This window comes from Protopterus annectens, chromosome 1.part2, assembly GCF_019279795.1.
Source record: "Protopterus annectens isolate FY-2018-M chromosome 1.part2, PAN1.0, whole genome shotgun sequence".
NCBI classification, from domain to species: domain Eukaryota; kingdom Metazoa; phylum Chordata; order Ceratodontiformes; family Protopteridae; genus Protopterus; species Protopterus annectens.
Genome location: NC_056727.1, coordinates 384,240,045 through 384,257,677, shown reverse-complemented (window position 1 = coordinate 384,257,677; position 17,633 = coordinate 384,240,045). Strand labels below are relative to the sequence as shown.

The window sequence follows — 17,633 nt, the reverse complement described above, 5'->3', positions numbered from 1 at the left end:
GACAGCGGGGCTCCAAGGCCTGAGGATACCTCCATGTGTGGTCCCCTGCTTTCTGAAGGCCCTTCAGAGTCCATGCCTGAAGAGCCTCCCAGAAAGAAGCTGTGTAAGAGGAAGCATGTAGACTCCCCAGATGAGTCTGTCACCTCTAACACTGACCTCGATGTTGCAGAAGGGTCCCCGAAGTCGTCCTCTGATGATGTCTCGTTCTCCGATATCTTGGAGATCTTGAGACAGCGGTGTGACTGACCATCCAAAAACCCTTCTGAGGAGGAGTCGGTCTTCATCAAGGCCTTCGGAGCCCAGCCTTCCGCCTCTTGGGTGTCTCCACCCTTTGATGAATTATTGGATATTATTTGTCGAAGGGTGTGGGAACACCCTGACTCTGTGGAGCCAGTTCCTAGCCGCCCCAATAAATTCTTATGTGCACCTCCTGGGAAAGAGTTTTTGACCAAGGGAGTTCCTGTGGATGCCATGGTGGTGGCGTCTGCCACTCAGCTGGACGTGGCAGAGGCTTCTACTTCCATCCATCCTCCTAATAAGGAGTCTAGGAGCATGGATAGGTATGGGAAGCGTACCCTGTCTTCAGCGACCTTTACTTTACAGTCGCTGAATTACTTGTGTCATTTTACACGGCTCCAAAGGGATCTCATTAAAGAGTTGGGAGATACCCTGGCGGGTAACATGCCTGAGGCATTGTCCCAGTCTGTTAACGCCCTGCTGTCTACTCTTTCTTCCATCGTCAACTCGTCCATGAGGCTCATATCTTATGCAGCCGAGGGGGCGGGTAGAGCAGCGAGTTCAGGCATAGCCCTCTGGAGGCAAGCTTGGATGCACTTGTGTCATTTTGCAGAGGCTTTCAAGTCTTCTTTCACGGATGCCCCTTTCGATGGGTCCTCCCTTTTTGGACCCAAAGTGAAAGACACCCTCACGAGATGTGAGCAGGAGGGTAAGACTTTGTCTGCCGTTGGGGCCCGTTTTTCTCTTCCCACTAGACCTTTTCCCAAGGCTCAGAGGGGAGGAAAAATGTGGTTCAGAAAGTCTCAAAAGTCTTCCCCTGCCCATCAGAGTGAACCCCCCTCCAGAGGCAGAGGAGGGTAAATTACTCTGGAAGACGTCGCCCCAGAGGCGGCGGAGGCCCCCGCAATACAGGAGACCGCGAATCCTTTTGTGGCTCCTTCTTCTAGCGTCCCTGAGGGATTACCCCACTGTGCGTTTCCGGAGCCAGTCGGGGGTCGCTTTTCGGAGCATCTTCAGGCCTGGGAGTCCATCACTCAGGATCGATGGGTGCTTCGAATCATTGCCGGAGGTTATACCATTCCGTTCATCCGTTCTCCCCCACCGTCAAAAAGAATCCCGGACATTCCACCCAGTCAACGGGATCAAGCAGCACTAGAAATCTCAAAGCTGATAAGAAAAGGAGCCATCCAATCAGTCCCCGCAGACCAGATCGGATCAGGAACTTTCTCAAGATTATTTTTGGTGCCGAAAAGAACAGGAGACTTGAGACCCATTCTGGATCTCAGCCGTTTAAACTGTTTTGTGAAAAAGTCCAAGTTCCGAATGGTCACATTACAATCCATTCTCCCCTTGCTGGAGAAAGGAGTATGGATGTGCTCCATAGATCTCAAGGACGCCTATTATCACATCAAGATAAACGAGGCCTCCAGACATCATTTACGCTTCCGGCTGGGGGCCAGTCATTTTCAATTCCAGGCCCTGCCCTTTGGTCTCACCACAGCCCCCAGGGTGTTTACCAAGTGTTTGGCAGTGGTGACGGCTCACCTGAGATGTCTAGGATTCCAGGTGTTTCCTTATCTAGACGACTGGCTCCTCACCGCCCCCACGAGGCATCTACTTCTTCAAGCCATGAGAACTACCTTCAAATGGGGACATCTGTTAGGAATTACCTTCAATTGGGCAAAATCTGTATTAGACAGAATAAAGGTGTTACAGGCTCAAGTTCTGGCCTTATTGCCCCGCAGAAAAGCCCAAGCCAGAACGGTTCTGCAGTTGTTGGGAACAATGGCGGCTACCATAGGTTGCACATGCGAATACTTCACTGGCTCCTTTCGGCCCGGTGGTCATATCAGGATCTGCCCTTGTCCCATCCTATTTTCATTACGGAGAGATGCCGACAAGATCTTCGTTGGTGGCTTCTCCCCTCAAATCTGAATCGAGGAAGATCGTTCATCCCCCCGTCGCCACGGTAACCACGGACGCCTCCCAGATAGGGTGGGGTGGACATTACCTGGGCAGGACGGTTCAAGGTACGTGGCAAGATCATGAGACTCCCTTGCATATCAATGTTCTGGAGATGAGAGCGGTGCTTCTAGCGTTGCAGGCACTCCACAGCTTTCTTCCCCATGGAACTATTGCAGTTCTTTCCGACAATATGTCGGTTGTCTGGTATCTGAACAAACAAGTGGGAACCAAGTCCTATCCCCTTTGCAGGGAAGCCATGAGAGTGTGGAGCTGGGCGATCGCTTCCCAGCGCTTTCTAGTGGCAACGCATATTCTGGGGAAGTCCAACGTGATTGCAGACAGGCTGAGCAGAGCTATTCTGATGCCTCACGAGTGGTCCCTGAACGATCGAGTGGCGGCTCAGATATTTTCCAGGTGGGGTCTTCCCTGCTGCGACCTCTTTGCCAGTCCCCTCAATGTGAAGTGCAGAAATTATTTCACTCTAATCCCTCCTCATGGGGAGCCGCCCAGGGATGCTCTAGTCCACGATTGGCCCTCCGGTCTGCTCTATGCCTTCCCTCAAGTCCCTCTCTTGCCAAGAGTGATTCAGAAGGCAATCTACGCGGGAAGCAGCCTGATTTTGATAGCACCACTCTGGCTCCGTCAAGTTTGGTTCCCCTTCCTTTGGAAATATGTGGTGGATGGGTCTTGGATCCTGGACCCAGCTCCAGACCTATTGACTCATCAGTCGGGACAGCCTCATCCATGCCTCCGAACTCTCAGACTCACTGCTTGGCTACTCCACTTCCTTCCATAGTCAGACAGCATAACCTTACCCCGGAGGTACTACAGATTCTGTCCTCTTCTCATAAGTCTTCTGCTAGAAAGATTTACTCTAGTAAATGGAAGAGATTTGCAATTTGGGCTGAGCAGCGTGACCTTAATCCCCTCACAGCCCCTGTGTCAGCGGTGTTAGATTTCTTGGCGACACTTTTTAGACAGGGTTCCGCTGTCTCCACTATAAAGGTTCAATTGGCAGCGATCTCTAACTATCACGTAGCTCATGTGCCTTCCCTCATGGGTCATAAGCTGTGTAAAGCCTTTCTAAAAGGAGCCTGGTTAATTCACCCCCCCCCCCGATTTCGCAACCCGTTCTACCATGGGACTGCTCGGAGCTTTGACGTCTCCTCCCTTCGAACCTGCAGCCACTTGCGAATTAAAATTCTTATCATGGAAGACTGCATTTTTGGTAGCCATTACTTCAGCCAGAAGGGTATCGGAGCTTCAAGCCCTTTCTGTCAAACCTCCTTATTTGATTTTTCACAAGAACAAAGTATCTCTAAGACTAAATCCTTCCTTTTTCCCTAAGGTGTCTTCTGCATTTTGTCTCCAACAGGCTATTGAGCTACCAGTCTTTTTTCCACAATTCTCCAACAAAGCAGAATACGTATTTCACCAGTTGGATGTACATAGATAATTGAGGCTTTATTTGAATATGACACAACAGGAGAGAAAATCAGACCAGTTGTTTGTGTCCTTTTCGGACAACAGAATTGGCAGATCTGTAACCAAGGCCACCATCGCTAAGTGGATTAGGGATTGCATCTCATTCATTTATGCATTGACGGGTAGGAATCTTACCTTTCCAGTGAAGGCGCATTCTACCAGGGCTAGTGCAACTTCAGTGGCCTTTCACGCTAGGCTGTCCGTGGATGAGATTTGTGCGGCGGCTACTTGGACTTCTCCACATACCTTTATTTCTCATTACAAATTGGACATGGCATCTAGAGGTCGTGCTTCCTTTGGTTCCACAGTGCTCAGGAGTGTTTTCCAGTGAGCCTCCCAGGATTTAGGTGCTAGGGATACTGTCCGATCAGTATTGAATGTAGGCAAGATAGGATCACATTACATCTCTTAGTTATGTACTTACCATAACGATAGATGTATGTGATCCATCTCACCTACATTCTTACGTACCCGCCCTCCTGGACAAGTATTGTTTGATTCCCATGAGGATATTATTTTTTCTCTCCTCTTACACTTGTCTCTTTGTGGGCTCTGTGGGTGGAAAAATGTGTTGGGGGCAAACTAGATCTGGGGTTTTGGACATGGTGCATCCTGGGATATAGGGTTGGCCCAGCCAATGAGAGACTTTGTGCTAGTCAGAACGGCCGAGTCAGAGCCGATTCTCGGCTCCGAGCACATCAGTATTGAATGTAGGCGAGATGGGTCACATACATCTATCGTTATGGTAAGTACATAACTAAGAGTTCATATCTCTGGAATCAAAGGGGATATGAAAGAAATGTAAATAGCAGACTCTTCACCGCAAACTATTTTTTTAGTGGTAGCATTCTTTAGGTTCAACGTCTTAAACTGAATTTGATAAGTCACAGTAAACACAATAACTGTTACATTTGTAATATTTTGTCAACAACTTACAATATTTCAGCAACCACTCGAGTTGTACACATATTGTCAGCAGTATTTTATTCGTCTAGCTGAGAGCTTTAATATGATGTGTTAATTAGATATTGCGATATTTAGAAAAATGTGAAAATTAGATCTATGTAAATTAATATCATAAAAACAACAGATGAGTCTATCTCGCCTTCATTCTTGCTGGTTGGGTTCGGAGCCGATCTCGGCTCCGACTCGGCCATCTTCTAAAGCTCGAGAGCTACAAACTGGCTCGAGGCTTCCCCATATCCCATGATGCCTGGCGCTAGATACCCAGATCTCATTTGCCGCTTCTGCTGCGAGGTTGCTCTACTGGCTCAGGTCATATAAAACTTCTATATTGTCTTTTTTCTGTCACAATTTAGTAAATATTTAGAGTAGAATTATCATTTCCCTTATATTGTATAAGATTTTGTAGCTGAATCCTTGTCTTTTCTCTTCAGAAACTCGTTTTATTTAGAGAGTTTCCCCTCCCCCTTCTACTTCTCCCTTTTTCCTCTAAGGTTTTCCGTTTAAGTTAGAGGATAACCTTATCTCTAGGTGTCCGTTCGAGTTAGAGAATAACCATTTTCTTCTCTATCTATTTCTTAAAAAAAAAAAAAAAAATCTTTTCTTATTATCACTGTTAGTTAGTTTGGCTATACTTATCCTAAGCCGTCCAGATTCAAGAAGTGTGACTCATGCTTTCAGAAGATGTCTCTGACAGATGGTCACACTTCTTGCGTTTATTGTCTGGGCGCCATGCACCTGCAGGACTCTTGATCCATTTGCCATGCGTTCAGTCCAAGAGTCCTGCAGGAGCGCAAAAATAAATTGATCCTTAGAGGTTTACTTAAACCTCAAGATTCACCGGCTAAGGCTCAGCCTGTGAAATCTTCCAGGGCACCTAAACCGTCATCTCCCAGTTCGGAGCCGTCGTTGGGTGAATCTGTACCTTCCATTTCGGCTCCGGCTGGAACCGATGCTCCTCCCTCCCAGTCGGCTCTGATATGCTCTTCGGAGCCTTTTGAGAGTCGAAAAAGGTCCAGGTCTCCCTCTCTGGAGTCGATACGCTCGGCTCCAAGATCACCTCTGCTCCAATCGGAGCGTAGTCATCGCTCATCCCACTCTTCTCGGTCCTCAAGACTTTCTGACCATGACTTGGAAAGAGTGGTCAGCAGATTGCTAAAATCGCAGGCCCTGTCTAAAATGTTGTCCAGCACCCCTCACCAGGGGTCGGCTCCGTCCACGTCTGCAGATATTCCTCCTCAGACTCACCCTTTGAGCTCGGAGCCGGAGTCTGTGGGGGTTCAAGTCGTGGAACCGTCGCCTCCGATACCTGCTCCTTCGGTTCCGTCGTCGGCTCCGATCACTTCCATGGTTCTGTCCTTGGAGGGATCTGGGCGCCGGGGCTCCCTTTTCGGCTCCGAGGAGGAGAGTGGCATTGGACCCTTGTCCGACCCCGCTCTCCCCCTCGGAGCCTCGGCTCAGGTGAGTTCGACTCCCACATCGGCCTCGGAGCCTTCTCCCTCTGTGCGGAGGGGGATTCTGATTTCTTCTGAACTGGATCCCTCTCTCCGTTCTGATCAGGATGCCTTCGAGGTGATGAGGAGTGTTCTGTTTCCTGAGCCAGTGCCACGATCGACCCCCTCTGCTCCTCTCCCTATGGTGCCTGCGTCAGCCTCTGCCTCTCTTCCAGACCCCAAGCATGGGGATCCAGCTCCCCAGGACACCACTTTGGGTGCATCTTCCTCTTCCGAGGCCTCCCCTGATCATTCGGAGGAGCCACCTCGTAAGAGGAAATGCAAGAGGAAGCATGTTGACTCCCCTGAGTCTGTCACATTAGATACCGACTTAGAGGATTTGAAAGGGTCCCCGAGGTCCCCCTCTGAAGATGTCTTCTTCTCAGATATCCTTGAGATGCTTAGACAGAGGGGGAACTGGACTGCCCTAAGCCCTTCTGAGGATGAGTAGGTATTTCTGGACGCGTTTGGATCCCAACCTTCCACCTCCTGGGTGTCTCCACCTTTCGACCCACTGATGTCTGTGGTGGCTTGGAATGCGTGGTCAGCTCCAGACACAGTGGAACCAACCCCAAGAAGACCAGCAAAATTCATTACTGCACCACAGGACAAGCAATTTTTGACAAAAGGTGTCCCCGTTGATGCCATGGTGGTAGCGGCGGCCACGAAGAAGGAGTTGGCTGAAACTTCTTCATCTGTTCATCCCCCTAACACAGAGTCTAGGACGATGGACAGATATGGGAAGCGGATGTTTTCCTCAGCGACTTTTACCATGAAGTCTCTGAATTACTTGTGCCACTTTACCCGTCTACAGAGGGATCTCCTTAAAGAGTTTGGAGATACCCTTCAAGATCCATCAGCTGAGGGGGCCCAGGCCAAGGTTGCCTCCCAGCTGGCAACTCTTAATTAGGTGGTCAACTCCTCCATGAGGCTCATTTCTTATGCAGCCGATGGGGCGAGTAGAGCCGCAGGCACAGGCGTCGCTCTGAGGAGACGCACTTGGATGCGGCTTTGTAACTTTGCGGAACCTTTCAGAGCGTCTTTCACCAACACCCCCTTTGATGGTTCCTCTCTCTTTGGATCTCAGGTGAAGGACACCCTTACCAGGTGTGAACAGGAAGGCAAGACTCTCTCTGCTGTAGGGGTCCATTTTTCCACTTCTTCCAGACCATATCCCAAGGGTCAGAAGAGTGGAAAGATGTGGTTTCGGAAATCCCAGAGAGCCTTGCCTGACACACGTGGTGAGTTTCACCCAATGGTCCTTTCAGCAGCTTCCCATGTCTCACATGATTATCATTACAGAAGCATGCAAAAAGCACCTTGCATGGTGGATGGTCTCACCATCAGTACCCCTGGGCAGACCATTTGTACTTCCCCCTCCAGTTGCTACGGTAACCATGGATGCCTCCCTGATCGGGTGGGGTGGGGGGGCATTATCAGGGCAGAACAGTCCAAGGTACTTGGCAACCTCAGGAGTACCATCTGCACATAAACGTCTTGGAGATGAGAGCCGTGCGTTTAGCGTTGCAAGCTCTTCAGGACTCTCTTCCTACCGGGACAGTTGCAATTCGGACAATATGTCAGTTATATGGTACATCATCAAGCAGGGCGGAACCAGGTCCTACCCACTATGTCGAGAAGCACTCAGACTCTGGCAGTGGGCGATCTCTTCCCAAAGGTTTCTGACTGCAATGCATATCCCTGGAAAATCCAACGTCATAGCAGACAGGCTGAGCAGAGCTATTCTGATGCCTCACGAGTGGTCTCTGAATCAAGTAGTGGCGGACCAAATTTTCCGCAAATGGGGGCAACCTTGCTGCGACCTCTTTGCCACCCCTTCAACAGCAAGTGCAGCAACAACTTCTCTCTCCTTCCATATCCAGAGTATTCCCCCAGGGACGCTGTAGTCCACGATTGGCCTCAGGGATTTCTATATGCATTTCCCCCGTTTCCTCTAATTCCCAAGCTGATACAGAAAGCTACCGTATTGGTTTGCAAAATTATCCTCATTGCCCTGTACTGGCCTCGACAAATATGGTTTCCGTTCCTGCACCATTACCTTATCGAGCAGCCTTGGACTCTGGAACCAATTCCAGACCTTCTGATCCATCAATCGGGCGGGCTGCATCACTCCCTACAATCTCTCTAGCTCACAGCTTGGTTGCTCCACTTCCAACCCTAGCCAGGCTACCTGATATCTCCCAATCAGTGCGTGAAATCATTTTATCATCTCACAAGTCTACCACTAGAAAAACTTACGCTAGTAAGTGGAAACATTTTTCTTCCTGGGCAGAGGCTAAGAATATAGATCCTTTTTCAGCCCCTGTTCACCACATCTTGGAATTCCTGGAGGAGCTTTTTCATGCTGGCTCCACTTCGGCTACAATTAGAGTGCAGTTAGCCGCAATTTCAAATTTTCACATTGGCCTTTCAGAAAGTAGTATAATGTCTCATAAGCTTTGTAAGGCCTTCTTCAAAGAAACCACTCTGCTCAGGCCCCCGGTTAGAGATCTTCCACCCCGTTGGATCTGAATTTGATTCTAGCCTCTCTAATTTTGCCCCCCTTTGAACCGGCAGCTTCCTGTTCATTGAAGTTTTTATCGTGGAAAACACTTTTTCTGGTAGCAATCACTTCAGCCAGACGAGTTTCCGAGCTGCAGGCTCTTTGTACACGTCCCCCCCTACCTAGTGTTCCACAAAGACAGGGTTGCTCTTAGGACTAATCCATCCTTCCTTCCTAAGGTCTCTTCTGAGAACAACTTGAATCAGTCTATTGACCTTCCTTTGTTTTTTCCCAACCATTCCAGCAGGGCGGAATATAATTTACATCAGTTAGATGTCCACAGACAACTGCGTTTTTATTTGCACAGGACTAAGGCCTTCAGAAAATCGGATCAACTTTTCCTCTCTTATGCAGAGGGCAAACAAGGTATACCAGTATCAAAAGTAACTTTATCCAGGTGGCTGACTTCTATCATTACTTTTATCTATCAGCTGGGGAATAAACAATTACCTATTAAACCAAAAGGGCACTCCACCAGAGCATTAGCCACTTTGGTTGCTTTTCAGGCTAGGTTGCCCATGGAATCTATTTGTGCAGCAGCTTTGTGGGCAAACCCTCATACTTTCATCTCGCATTACAAGTTGGATGTGATTTCCAGGAGCAGAGCTGATTTTGGTTCCACTGTTCTGAAGAGTCTGTTCCATTGAGCCACCCAGGATATTAGGTGCTAGGGACGCTGTCCCAACCAGCAAGGAAGAAGGCGAGATAGACAACTTAACATAAAGAAGTTACATTCCATGTTAGTTGTCTCCACTCGCCTTCTTTCTTGCATCTCCCCCTCCATCCCCCTATCCTACTAGACCAAGAAGACTTTTCTCTATAATATTGCTCAGGCTGAGCCTTCTCTGGCTATCCCACTCTACCTAGTGGTCTTTATAGTTGGGCTTATGTATGATAAGGATAGGATTCCTTCATTATTTTGTCTGCTGTTAGTCTTACCAAACGAGATCTGGGTATCTAGAGCCAGGCATCATGGGATTATGGGGAGACCTCGAGCCAGTTTGTAGCTCTCGAGCTTTAGAAGATGGCCGAGTCGGAGCCGAGGATCGGCTCCGAACCCAACCAGCAAGAAAGAAGGCGAGAGGAGACAACTAACATGGAACGTTATGGTAGGTACATAACTTCTTTGTATGTTGTCCCATCTCGCCTTCATTCTTGATGGTTGGGTTCGGAGTCGATCCTCTGCTCTGACTCTGCTGACATACAATAGCTCAAGAGCTTTTACTGGCTCAAGGCTACCCCTTATCCCAACATGCCTAGCGGCAGCTACCCAGATCTCGTTTGCAGCTTCCAGCATCGAGATTACTCCATACTGGCACAGGCTAAGTACTTCACGTTTTTTCTAGTTATTGCTAATTTTTGGCAAATTTACTTTGTTAAACTGACTCGTTAGTGTGTATCCTTTATTGTTAGCCTAACGACCCTCCTTCTCTGCTCCTTGTGGTGATTTTTTCCATCTTTTCTCTTCTTCAGGCCTGCTTTCCCCTTGGAGCCCATTTAAGTTAGAGGGTTCTTCCCCTTCTTCACCTCTTTTTTGGGATTGCCGTTTAAGTTGAAGGTTCTCCCATTGGGGAGTTGCCATTTAAGTTAGAGACTCTCTCCCTTCCTTTTTTCTTCTCAAAAAAAAAATTAAAAAAAAAAGAATTTTAAGGTTTTTTCCTTTGTGGTTATCAGCCTGTTTGCTTCTACTTGTTATAGGCTGTGAGTGATAGTTTTCGTTTTTTTTCTGTTGAAACTTTTTCCCTGATTAGTGTTAATTATGTCTAAAGAGTCTAAACCCTCTGGGTTTAAAAAATGTGACTTGTTTTCCCAGAAAATGACCCTTACAGACTGGCATATGAGTTGCATTTACTGTTTAGGGGCTGTTTACCTGCAGGACTCTTGCTCCATCTGTCATGCTTTCAGATCCAGAGTCCTGCAGGAAAGAAAAAATAAGCTTATTCTACTTGGTCTCCTGAATAACCCTCTAGATGCCTCGTCTTAGGGTCCTAGGCCAGCCAAATTTTCTGAGAAACACTCCAAGCCATCGGTTCCGAGCTCGGAACAGACAAAAATGACTGAGAAGCCTTCGGATCTGTCGACCCCCAGCATTGGCTCAGACAAAGCTAAGTCTCTGGCAGATCCATCTGCATCCTCGGAGCTGGTCTGGATACATAAGAGATCAAGGTCTCCCTCTTTGGAGCCTGTACTGTCTGCTCCACAATCTCCTGTGCTGCAACCTGGAGCGGGCAGTCACCGGTCCTATTCACACTCCTCTCAGCCCTCCAGACTTTCGGATCATGACGTAGAGAGAGTGGTCAACAGGCTCCTCAAGTCACAGGCACTTGCTAGATTACTCTCGAGTCCAGCCCATAAGATTTGTCTCCTTCGGCCCTCCCAGCTTCTCCATCGATTCCTCCTCCAACTCTCTTGAGCTCGGAGCTGGAGTGCATGGAGGTTTTGGTGGTGGAAGTTTCTGCTCCGGTTTCTTCTTCCTTATCTGTTTTGATGACCGCTTCAATCTCCTTGATGTCTCAATCCATCAAGGGGTCTGTGCGCCGAAGCGCTCTCAGCTACGAGGGGGGAAGTGGCATCGGACCCTTGTCCGATCTCACGCTCCCTGTCTAAGCTTCAGTGCAGGTGAGCTCGGCTCCTTCATAGGCCTCGGAGCCTTCACTCCCGGTTCGATGGAGATCTCCGGACTCTTCGGAGCCAGAGGCTGTTTTGACTCAGGACCGTGGCGCCTTTGAGGTAATGAGGAGCGTGCTGTCTCCTGGGACTGCTCCACCCTCGGCTCCATTGGCTCCTTCTTCCTCGGTGCCTGTACCCGGCCTTTGTCCCTCTTCCTGCCAAGCATTGGGAACCTGTGCCCCAGGACACCCCACTGAGTGACCCCACTTCTTCCCAACCCTCCCCCAAACATTCGAAGGAGGTCCCTCGGAAGAAGAAATGTAAGAGGAAGCATCTAGACTCCCCTGAGTCTATCACTTAGGATACAGACCTGGATGAGTCGGAAGGGTCCCCACGGACCCCTCTGAGGATGTGTCCTTTTCAGACATCTTGGAAATCCTTAGAGGGGTGGCTGGAAGTCCCTAGCCCCTTCTGAGGACGAGTCTGTATACCTGGATGCATTTCATTCCCGACCCTCTACCTCTTGGGTGTCTCCGCCTTTCAACCCACTTATTTGTCTGTAGTGAGTCGAAAGGCGTGGAGTGCTCCAGAGACCATGGAACCTGTTCCGAGGAGACCCAACAAATTTATTACAGCTCCAGAAGAGAAGTCTTTCCTCTCCAAGGGAGTCCCTGTTGATGCCATGGTGGTGGCAGCAGCCATCAAGAAGCAACTTGCGGAAACTTCTTAATCTGTCCATCCTCCGAACAAAGTGTCTCGTACGATGGACAGGTATGGGAAGCATATGTTTTCTTCAGCGACTTTTACTCTCAGATCGTTGAATTACTTGTCACATTTCACATGACTTCAGAGGGACCTCCTGAAGGAGTTAGGAGCCTGCAAGATCCTGCAGCTGAGGGAGTTGCGAATATGGCAGCTTCCCACCTTGAGACCTTGACCTTTAAGGGTCAGAAGAGTGGGAAAATGTGGTTCCGAAAATCGCAGGGATCCTTCGCCTGACGCGCGTGGTGATTTTTTCCCCCCAGGGGCAGAGGGGGAAACAACAATGGAAGACGCCGCCCTTGCAGCAGAGTGGGTCCGCAACAGCAGGGTGACGGATACTTTCTCTGCTAGGCCCTTCCAGCACTCCTGAAGGGAGGCCCGGCTGTTCACCTCTGGAGGCAGTTGGGGGCAGACTATCACTGTACCCAGCAGCCTGGAAATCTGTCACGAGAGAAACATGGGTACCGTCGATAATATCCAGGGGTTACAAAATTCCCTTTTCTCAGTCCCCCTCAAAAGACAAATGTTCTATCCCAGATGTTTCACCCAGTCTTTGGGATCATGCAGTCCTAGAGGTTCAAAGATTGCTAGAAAAAAAGAGCTATCCAGGAAGTTCCCGCAGACCAAATTAGATCCGGAACTTACTCGAGGTTCTTTTTAGTTCCAAAGAAGACAGAGGACTGGAGACCAATCTTGGATCACTGCAAGCCTAACCAATCGGTAAAAAAGACAAAGTTCCGGATGGTGACACTGCAATCCATTCTTCCCTTCTTGGGCCAGGGCAATTGGATGTGCTCCATAGATCTCCAGGACGCATGCTACCATATTAAAATGGACAGGCAATCCAGGAGAGTCCTACGCTTCTGGCTGGGAGCCAGACATTATCAGTTCAGGGCCCTGCCCTTTGGTCTCACCACAGCCCCCAGTATTTTTTCCAAGTGTATGGCAGTGGTAACGGCTCACCTGAGGAATCTAGGATTCCAGGTGTTTCCATATCTGGACGACTGGCTCCTCACTGCTACCACTGAGCATCAACTAATCATGGCATGGGTCTACACAATCCAAACGTGTTCCCAGTTAGGCATCACAATAAACTATGAAAAGTCTGCCTTGTTGCCTTGTCAGTCTATTACCTTTATAGGGGCAGACTTAGACACAAGACACATGATAGCAAAACTGCCTCTAGACAGGGTCTCAGCTATTTGTCAACAAGTTTTCTTTCTCATAAACAAGACGAGAGTTCAGGCAAGACCAGTCTTACAAGTACTGGGCTCAATGGCTGCAGCTATTACGCTAGTTCCTTTAGCACGCTTCCACATGTGGATTTTACATAGGCTTCTCTTTGCTCAGTGGTCTTTCCAGGAATTGCCAATGTCACATATGATCTTGACCACAGAATCTTGCAAAATGGACCTACTATGATGGCTGGTCTCCCCCCAGGTGACTCTGAGCAGACCCTTTCTAGACCCGCATCCAGTAGCCACAGTTACCACGGACGCTCCCCAGATAGGGTGGGGGGGACATTATCTGGGACGGACTGTCCAAGGGACATGGCAACCTCATGAGTGCCATTTGCACATCAATGTTCTAGAGATGAGAGCAGTGCTTCTGGCAATGCAAGCACTTCAAGACTCTCTACCTACAGGGACCATTGCAATCCAGACAAACAATATGTCAGTGGTATGGTACATCAACAAGCTGGGCGGAACCAGATCTTACCCCTTGGGTCGGGAGGCACTTTGAGTATGGCAATGGGTGATGTCTTCCCAACATTTTCTGTTTGCAACGCACATTCCTGGAAAATCCAACGTGATAGCAGACAGGCTCAGCAGGGCTATCTTCATGCCTCACGAGTGGTCCCTGAAGCAAGAAGTTGTGGACTTAATTTTCCTCAAATGGGGCCAGCTGTGCTGCGATGTTTTTGTCACTCCCCTAAACAACAAATGCAGCAGCTTCTTCGCCCTAGTTCCCCCTCTGGTACAGTCACCCAGGGATTCCAAAGGTACTTCAGAAAGCAAAATTGTTGAGTTGCAAACACATCCTCATTGCTCTGTACTGGCCTCATCAGATATGGTTTCTTTTTCTTCGCCATCACCTTCAACTGGAGCCTTGGATACTGGACCCAGTTCCGGATCTCCTGACGCACCAGTCAGGTGGGCTTCATCCATCCCTTCAAACACTCAAGTTGACTGTGTGGTTACTCCACTTCCAGTCTTAGCCAGGCTCCCAAACATTTCCCCTGCTGTACAACACATCCTAGTGTCTTCCCACAAGCCCACTACTAGGATGATTTACAGTAGCAAATGGAAGAATTTCTCTTACTGGGCCAGAAGTAATAACATTGATCCTTTTACGGCTCCTGTTCACAAGATTCTTGACTTTCTCGCTGAAACCTTCGAAAAAGGGGCAGCTGCAGCTACTATTAGGGTCCAACTGGTTGCCATCTCCAATTTTCACGTAGGAGACTTTGGTTCTAACATTATGCCCCATAAGTTTTGCAGAGCATTCTAACGAGGTACAACACTTTTATGGCACCGGGTAAGAGAGCCTCCCGCCCCCTGGGACCTAAACTTGGTTTTAGCTTCATTGGTTCTGCCCCCTTTTGAACCAGCAGCATCTTGCCCCTTGAAGTTTCTGACTTGGAAAACCCTCTTCTTGGTTGCTATAACCTCAGCTAGATGGGTTTCTGAATTACATGTTTGTCTGTTTGCCCGCCGTATCTCATTTTTCACAAAGATAATCTCTCTTAGGACCAATCCTTCCTTCTTACCAAAGGTTTGTTCTGAGTGTAACTTAAATCAGTCCAGTGAGCTTCCTGTGTTCTTCCCAAATTATGGCAACAAGGCAGAGTATACATTACAGCAGTTGGATGTTCATAGACCATTACGTTTTTATTTACACAGAACCAAAGACCAATTGTTCATATCCTTTGCTGACAATAAGCAAGGTTATCCAGTTTCTAAAGTGACCTTATCAAAATGGCTGTCAGACACAATCATTTATTCATATGGTTTGCGTAAAAGGACTCTTCCAGGAAGGACCCAGAGGACATTCAACCAGGGCCTTAGCCACCTCTGTTGCCTTCCAAGCTAAATTGCCCTTAGATTCAATCTGTGCAGCAGCGACATGGGCAAATCCTCATACATTTATCTCTCATTACAAAGTGGATGTGGTCTCCTGGAATAGGGCATCCTTTGGCTCCACAGTCCTGAAGAGTTTGTTCCAGTGAGCCACCCGAGAACCAGGTGCTGGGGACACGGTCCCAACCCGCAAGAATGAAGGAGAGATGAGACAACATAACACAAAGAAGTTATGTACCTACCATAACGTTACATGTTTGTTGTCCTTTATCTCGCTTTCCTTCTTGTCCCCCCCCCACCTTCCTGGTGGTTCAAGAGGAGTTTTTTATTGGTTACACTGGCTGTGATTCCTGCTGACATACCAGGTTGGTTAACTATACTTTGTCCTTTCTTCTTCCCTTCTTACCTTGGTGTAAGAGCTTATTAAAAAAAATTGTTTTTTCTTTCTACATATGTCTAGTGTGGGCTATTACAAACGAGATCTGGGTAACTGCCGCTGGGCATGTTGGGATAAGGGGTAGCCTTGAGCCAGTACAAGCTCTCGAGCTATTGTATATCTGCCGAGTCGGAGTCTAGCATAAGCTCCGAACCCAACCAGCAAGATGAAAGGCGAGATGAAGGACAACAAACATGGAACGTTATGGTAGGTACATAACTTCTTTTTAATATTCAATTATCTGCACTAAACAGAGGCCAAATATTAATACAGTTGGGTTTGCTATTGTGTAAGCTTTAAGATTAACTCTTCTAAAACCTTTTACATAGCATGGTTTTGGAATTATTGATGCAAATATGAACAGGCAATATTTGATGTCTAGCGGCAGCAGTAGGAGTTAACTGCAGATGCACCCGGAGGTGTCGCATCAGTTAGATGTAATCAGTTAAAAGTGATAATGTTTCTTTTAATTTTTTGGTGCAATATGGTCACGTGAACTTAAGAAGGTTGTAAATCCTGATTTCTCTGTTGCATTGTATCTGTTGAAGTCTTGTGGATTTATGTCTGAGATGAAAGTGCTTATGGTTTCTTTTATTAAACAATGAATTCTTCACAAAGCCTGGTTCATCAACAGTGATTTGTACTTCGCCCAAAGTGGAGCAAACTGTGCTGCTATAAATTTTTCGCTTTTGCATAGGTTAGCAGTACCTTGTACAGTATCAAACACTTAGGAAGCATTTTTTTTCCTGTAGAACAGTCCATAAAACTGTGCGCTGTAAGGCAGCAATATAGACCAAATACCTTGTGCACTGACGAGCTTAGAGCAGTTAATTGGACATTTTAGTGGCAATACTATCGTGTTTAGTAGAATTTAGTATTGTGTAAACATTCAAGTTAGTAGAATTTAGTATTGTTCAGCATAATCTGCTCTGATAAAGCACCCTAAATAGCCTTCTAACTCCAATTCACCACCCCCTTGTAGCTCACAAATCAAAGGACTGGACGTTATGGACATGTAATTTCCTAACTTCTTTGTAGCCAACTTGGAAGATAAGGGCATCTTGGGACACTATACCAGTTGTGTCATGTTTACTAACAGCCATTTAATCCTTAAAGAATCAGACACAGTATGAGAGAGATGTAATTACATAATTACACTGGACGCTAAATGCTAGCATCCAAGTGTACATCAAGTTTTTAAAACCATGCACTCAACACACAACACACACGTAGACTAACATATGCTGCAACACTTAAAAGCAATCTTCCTAAACAATAAAGATTGCCTATATTGCCTGATGTCAAAGCTATGCCTCAGCAAGCCGAAAAGCACTCAGAAAAAACAGCACCTAACACCTCACATAATGTCACTGTCAGTGGAGCTTCAAACACTAAGCCCCTAAGGCAAACAAATTTCCCAGGACTCTCGCCATAAGGGACTCCATTGTAAGATATAATGATGCCCATCACTACCAGTGATAACGAGGCTAAACAAGGAGTAGATAACTGTTAGTTGCTTGTATGGAGGCAGAATCTGCCAAATCACTCACACACTTAAGTCATTATGCCACAGGTGTCAATATCATTCCATTATAGTCCATGTTGGTGTAAATGACCTGATATGTACCTCCCTGGACTATATGAAGAGAGACATTTTGGAGCTTTCATACTGTGACTGAAGCTGGTATGAGCCTAGCATTGAGTGGCATATTATAATCACAGAGATGCCAATTATGAGCAAAAAACTATTGATTTTGATAACTGGCTGTCTTTCTGGTGTCATTCTAAGGAGATTTGTCAGCTTGTGAGGACATGGTTAACAGACCATATTGCTTTGCCAAGGATGGTCTGTACCTTTCCCCTCTAGGCCTTTGAATACTGGCGAACACTTTATCCACACCCATAGTGCCTTTTTTAGGTAATGCCAGATTTGACCACCCTACTAACATAGCAAGATCAACTCAAATGAACCTCGGGGTATTACTGCTCAATGTCAGGAGCCTAAATAAAAAACTTACACACCTCCCAAGCCCTCCTCA

At 47.4% G+C, this 17,633-nt stretch overlaps 1 protein-coding gene across 1 annotated transcript in view; it reads left to right on the top strand.

Moving 5' to 3' along the window:
• TMX4 (thioredoxin related transmembrane protein 4) overlaps positions 1-17,633 on the top strand; it is a 640,042-nt gene that overhangs the window by 442,755 nt on the left and 179,654 nt on the right. The gene's annotated exons all lie outside the window — the stretch shown is intronic.